A 7,107-nucleotide genomic window follows, 5' to 3' on the forward strand; every position below is an offset into this window, starting at 1 on the left:
GTAGGCCTCGACCTGATATTAAGCTTTTCAGTGTGGGTTTCGGGATGTAAATTTTCTTGAGGTACGAGTACTGTATTAACTCATTTTATTATGGCATAATGCCATACGTGCTAGAAGATAAAAACGTGCAGTTGAAATGCAGCGAGCAGTTGAAATTAGCCAATAGTATGGAATTAAACACTTCGTTTCAAACACATTGACTCCTTTGTTCTAGAAGACGATTAATGCATGACTGTCAGAAAAGCGGAAATAAAATAAAATCTGAAACTAATAACATATATTAACCTTCCGTAATTATGTGAATGTGTTTTAATTCACTTGATAGCTCCCGGCCACAGAAATCCGTTTTATTTTCATTTGACGTAAGAACAGTAAACGAAGAGAAAACAGCATTGGTCTTAAGTGTGCCAGAGTGCAGTGCCACCCCTCTTCACACAACATTCTTTTATCGCACGTCACTGTATTTCGCTCCGTGGAATTGAAACGTGTATATTTTGTACTGGATGCCATCAAACTATATTCAGGACAGTGGAAATTAAAATGTCCTGTGGTGCCTCTCTTGCTCCCAGTCGCCCGGTTTGACAGCCTGCCCCTCTTTAAAAAAACTCGCAATTAATACTGGAAGGGATTATTTGTAATCGGGAGAACAAGAACTCTTCACAAAATTTGCACTCCTTATTGCCTGTCAGCTAAAAACTTTGTTTTGCGTGAATAAAATTAAATATAGGATACACAAAACCAGTAAAGACAAGAGACAAGCAAGACAGTACACATTTCTTCAATCCTTAGCTCCTACCATTCTTTCTCTCTAATCTTGCTACAGCTTTACGTGGCGTGCTTTCCTTTCTGCGAAAGTTCGTCAAACGTTTTGCTACATAAAAAATCGAAATATCGTTGTATAACACTTCGTAAGCTGTTAATACAAATACTACCCAAGACTGGTGTGGTTTCTCGATCTGATTACGTATATTTTGTCACTGCCTGCTTATAAAACAAAATATGCCTTTCTAACACTGCAGAAATTGTAACACACACCAAATAAACGAGACTGTTTTTATAACACGACAGAATATAATTCACGAAGACGAACATAAAATGCCTATTACGTCTACTACAAGCAAAAAGCTTTATGTTAGAAAATAATTTGACATTTCGTTCATACGCTCCAGTTTCTCGAGCATGAGATCGAAAAGTAGTAGTACGAGATTTTTATATAAATTTGGAACCGCCATATTCTTCCCTAATTTGTGCGATATCCCTGTTTCTTCTCCTTCCTAGTTCTAACAAACAATTTTGAGATGCAGAATCTTGCACAGGATAGAGTAGCATGGAGAGGCGCATCAAACCAGTCTTTGGACTGAAATGGCTGGTTCAAATGGCTCTGAGCACAATGCGACTTAACTTCTGAGGTCATCAGTCCCCTAGAACTTAGAACTAATTAAACCTAACTAACCTAAGGACATCACACACATCCATGCCCGAGGCAGGATTCGAACCTGTGACCGTAGCGGTCGCTCGGTTCCAGACTGCAGCGCCTAGAACCGCACGGCCACTCCGGCCGGCTTTGGACTGAAGACCACAACAACAGGAACATCTTCACCTTTTTGTTAAATTGTAAAAAGAAGCATTTTACGTGTAAAAGCAGTTATTAGCTTTCTAGTTTTAAAATAATAAACCGCACTGTATGCGAGGGTTGGAATTTTAGTAGTGGCAACTACTTATTCACAGCTCGTACAAAATAGATACGTGTTTCAAAGTTTTTCTGACCTTCAGAGTAATCACTAGCATTGTGCATAACCCGTTGTCAGCGATGTGGAAGTCATAGGATACCCTCAGCAGTGCGAGTTGTGTTGACAGTTCAAGCGGCGCGGTCTATTGCCCGACGAATTGGTAGCAGTTCTGAAGCGAATCGAGTTGCGCCCTCAAAGTTCAACTCGATTTCTAAAGTGAAGGAAACACTTCACGGCATTCGCTTCAGAACTGCTACAATTTCGTCGGGCAATAGACCGCGCTGCTCGGACTGTCAACACAACTGGCACTGCTAAGAGTATCCTACGACTTCCACGTCGCTGGCAACGGGTTATACACAATGCTGGTGACTAGTTTGAAGGTTAGTAAAACTTTGAAACATGTACCTATTTTTTATGAGCACTAAATAAATAGTTACCACTATTGAAGTTCCAAGCTTCGTATGTAACGCTAAGCAGTATTGAGAGCAAAAAACATTTACTCGAAAGGGGTACAAAGTTTTGAACTAAATGAAATAAACCGAACGCGAGTACAAATTAGAAGCCAAAAACAAAGGCAAGAAAGTCCTTCGTAGTATAAGTAGCAAAATGCTCAGCGCACAGTCGCGCGTTACATTTCTTGCGCTTGTGGCAGGCTGATGTTTCGCAGTTTATTACAACACGTAGTCCTCTGTTTGGAGCTTCTGTATTTTCGCAAACAGGTGCGTCAAATCGTAGCTGATCTGCTACGGTACTGGGATGAAGGATTCGCTCGAGTGCTCTCAGTGGCGTCGCATACCTCCCTAAGTACTGCTGCACAGTTTGTATTCAAAAGTTTACACGCGAGACTGTATTTCCAACAAACAACTGAAAAGGGTTATGGATATTTGTCCTGTACTGATTCACTCTCCCCCTCCCATGTTCTTGTTTTATTTTGTCAGTATCGAGGGTCGAGGAACTTCGTTGTGTTTTCTTAAGCTTTTACCATTAGTTACTGGGTTCACGTAGTTGTATTCATGCCGCAGAAACAACAGAGTTGTCATGCCGTTCGCACAGAAATTTCGATTTCCGGATGACAGAATGAATAGTACGGTACCTCTTTTTTGCAAGGAGGCAATTTTCTCTGACAGCCCCAAGCCCCGAAAAACCTTGCTCGCCAAGAAAAATTAGCAAATTAAAACTTGTAAACATGTTGTCAAAAAAGAAGTAAAAATTATTAAAATGCCCTCATTAGTACTTTTCTTTACTTTTACGTAACGCTGAAAATGTAGCATGAGTTCGGGCGACACAAATAATGTTGCACAACTTTCAATAAATGGCATGTGATTGTTGGTCTATTAAGAAACTATTTACAGTTTTTCAACGTGAAAGACAGAATATTTTAGTTGTTGTGCTTACTTTAAATCTATGGAGTAATGAGGTTCTGACTAGAAAGAACGATTAAATTTTATTGCCAATTGCTCCCTGTAGCGAACTGTCTACTAGAACAAGACTGAAAGAACAGATGTTCAACAATCCTTAATTAGGCATAACAATATTAAGTTGACTTGCGCAAAAATCAATCATAAAAGTTCAGTCCTACCACGTGTCCCGTTAACGCAGTGCTGGCCGCTAATGGGTTAAATTTGCTCTGCACAACTTTACATCCACGGTCATATTTTGCCAAACGGCAGTGAAGTGCATGGCATTGGCACATATTTCTGTGCGCTGTAATTAGTCTAAACTATAGCCATTGCCACCGTGATTTTAAAGTTCGATGTATGTGGGTATCATATGCAACCTGCCGCCTTAAAAAAAAAAAAAAAAAGAGATATGATTCATTCATTTCACCATCACCCAGTTTTCAAACCACTGCAAGCTGATAACCAGACGTAGGTTTTACAGCGACATTATCTGGACCATGGGGAGCTATACGCTGAGATCGTGCTGCTGAAGGAAATGACGGAGAAGTTTAACAGACTTAGATTGTACTTTCTCGTAGTATCCATGGCAAACCCATTCTGATAATGTAAATATTGCAGTTTATACACATACACATACATAGCATTTTGACGCTCTTGGTTTAACACAATCCATCCATATTTTCCACTCGTCCACAGAGAGTAAACTTTGAACGTAAGTACAAAGAATGTAAATATGGTAGATATCAAACTTCGCCACGCTACGATCTTCGAATTAAGATGTAATTCATCACAAAATAAGTTTTCAAAAGCACAGATTAGATAATAGATGAAAGCGAACATTGCGAGCTACAGGTGTTCTAATACTTTGTCAATATGTAATCAATATGTCACAAAAATGATAGAATTTACAAATTTGTGGTTTTGTGACAAATGAATCAATAAATTACCACGTTTTTGTTACGATGATAACGAACTTTAACACATGCGCCGTTTGTTGCTAGAAAAATGTCTAATCGACATTCGATTTCACGCCATACGTCTGACAACATTCCTGGAGTAACACCAGCAAAAGCATCTGTTATCCTTATTCTTAATGCATTCAGATCAGATACTTGTGTGGTGTAAACCTTGGTCTTAACGAAGCCCCACAAACGAAACCTAAAGGCGTTAAGTCTGGTGATTTTGTAGGCCAGGCACTAGGACCATCACGATCCAGTACACCTATCGTGAAAACTTTTATTAACGAAATATCTAGTGTGCGATTCCCAATGCTGAAACATCACGTCAGATTGCTAAGTCTCTCAGTTGCGGTTCCGCAACCGCAAACTGTTATAGCATATCCACATACATGTTAGCTGTTACTGTTTCTCGTCAAAAACCAAAGGGCCAGTGACTCTGTTGTGGATTTAACCGCACCAGACATTCATTGTAGGGAAATCCCTAATGTGATCTAAGGCAACATGTGAACTTTCCGAACCGCATGTCCTCGCATTGTGCTTGTTATTTTACCTGGTATGGGAAAGAACCTCAACTGAAAAACAAAGTCGTTGAAGATACTCGTTGAAGGTGTCGATTTGCGCCAATACCTCAGTCGCTAAAGCTGTTCGATAAGTTCCATCGCCCGGTTGCAATGGTGTCTTATCAGGACCTTTCATGCATACAGGAGCAATTTATTGTGCAGGATTATCGCACTGTGTTCCTAGGAATCCCTAATTGACCAAATGCGTGTCGTCTAGATTTGGAAGGGTCAGGATTTCTTGGAAAACCTGGAAGAAAAATTTCTATGTTTATTCAGTTTTTGAAGAGTTTTCTGAGGTGAAAGTAATCTCTGTGTTCGAGGGGACCCATCTGTAACCTCCAGTCAGAAGGATAACTTACAAAAACCATCTGTAAGCCTCTGTCAGCAGTGAACAACAAAGAAAAGTTGCCATTGATACCACCTACACAGTGTTCATGATGAGGCAATGAGAGGCGCACGGCTGTAGTTCAAATATTTGAGTCAGAGTTCTTTGTAGTCCGTTGCCAAGTTTCTCCCTATTTGTCCCATGTCCACTCCTACCCCTCCCCCTCTCCCGCGATCACGCAGAAGTGCCGCAACACGACGTGGCATGGACTCGGCAAGTGTCTGAGGTAATGCTGGAGGGAATTCACACCATGAATCCTCCTGGGCTGTCCATAAATCCACAAGAGTACGAGGAAGTGGATATCTCTTCTGAACAGTACGTTGACGGTATCCCAGATATGCTCAATCATGTTCATGTCTGGGGAGTTCGTCGGCCAGCGGAAGTGTTTAAACTCAGGAGAGTGTTCCTGGAGTCACTCTGTAGCAATTCTGGTTTCGCATTGTCCTGCTGGAATTGCACATGTACATCGGAATGCACAGTGGACCAGAATAGAGGCAGGTGATCAGACAGGGTGCTTAGGTACGTGTCACCTGTCAGAGTCGTATCTAGGCGTATCAGGGGTCCCACATCACTCCAACTGCACACACCCCACCCCACCAGCTTGAACAGTCCCTTGCTGATGTGCAAAGTCGTTGGATTCATAAGTTTGCCTCCATATCCGTTCACGTCCATCTGTTCGATACAATTTGAAACGAGACTTGTCCGACCACGGAACATGTTTCCAGTCATCAACAGTCCAATGTCGATGCCAGGCGAGGCGTAAAGCTTTGTGTCGTGCGGTCATCAAGGGTACACAAGTGGGCATTCGGCTCCGAAAGCCCGTATCGATGATGTTTCTTTGAATGGTTCTCACGCTGACACTTGTTAATGGCCCAGCACTGAAATGTGCAGGAAATTGTGGAAGAGCCGCATTTCTGTCACGTCACGATCCTTTTCAGCCGTCGTTGTTCCCGTTCTTGCAGGACCTTTTCCCGGTGGCTGCGATGTCGGAGATTTGATGTTTTACCGGATTCCTGATATTCACGGTACATTCGTGAAATGGTTGTACGGGAAAATCCCCACTTCAGCGCTACGTCGGAGACGTTTTGTCCCATCGCTCGTGCGCCGACTAAAGCACCACGTTCAAACTCACTTAAATCTTGATAAGCTGTCATTTTAGCAGCAGTAATCGATCTAATAATTACACCAGACACTTGTTGTCTTATATAGGCGTTATCGACCGCAATGCCCTATTCTGCGTGATTACGTATCTCTGTATTTAAATACGCACGTCTATACCAGTTTCTTTGGCGCTTCGGTGTATAAATAATTATAACTTTTGAAAAATCTTTATTTTCCAAGGTGCACAAATAGAACTGTGAAATCTCCGATTTTGCTTAGTGCCCACCAATTGGCGTTACGAGTGGCGGAAATGGGGACTAGATGTTTTGTGTGTTGCAATATGAGATACGTTTATCTGTTACACCAGTCCGGCGTGCATTCAGACGGAATTATGGCGAAGAACAGCCATGTAAACAGAGCATAGTGCGTTGGTATCGACAGTTTAAGGAAAGTGGTTGTGAGTGTAAACAGAAATGTACTGGTCGACTGAGTGTGCCAGACGCAGTGGTGAAGGGATGGGGGAAATTTTCGTACCCAGTCCAAAAACGTCAACCAACGGTCGGCACCCGTGTGCAAGGTTTTGCGGCGTCGGTTAGATTTCAAACCGGGTCGTCCGCAGCTAGTGCAACAATTAAAACCGGTAGCTTGTGATCGGCATCTTCAGTTCTGCAGTAGCACTTGAGGCTGAAGATTTCGCCTCCGGGCTGATATTCGGCTACGATGCAACATTAAAGGCGGTGTTTACGAACCCCCACTGGCAATAACAGTGGTGTACGGAACGGACGTGACTCCTGCTTTTTACATGATTGTGTCGTGTCACCTGACGACCACCCAAAGAAGATTTGTAGAGAGAAAAATGCAAATTTGGTGAATTTACGGTTCTTTTCATTCATCAATCATTTCGTGCTATTTTACTTTTTTTGCTTTTAAACTTTTTTACGTTAGATTTTTATAAGTCATTATTCTAATGCT

Source organism: Schistocerca serialis, chromosome 10 (assembly GCF_023864345.2).
Source record: "Schistocerca serialis cubense isolate TAMUIC-IGC-003099 chromosome 10, iqSchSeri2.2, whole genome shotgun sequence".
Lineage (NCBI taxonomy): Eukaryota > Metazoa > Arthropoda > Insecta > Orthoptera > Acrididae > Schistocerca > Schistocerca serialis.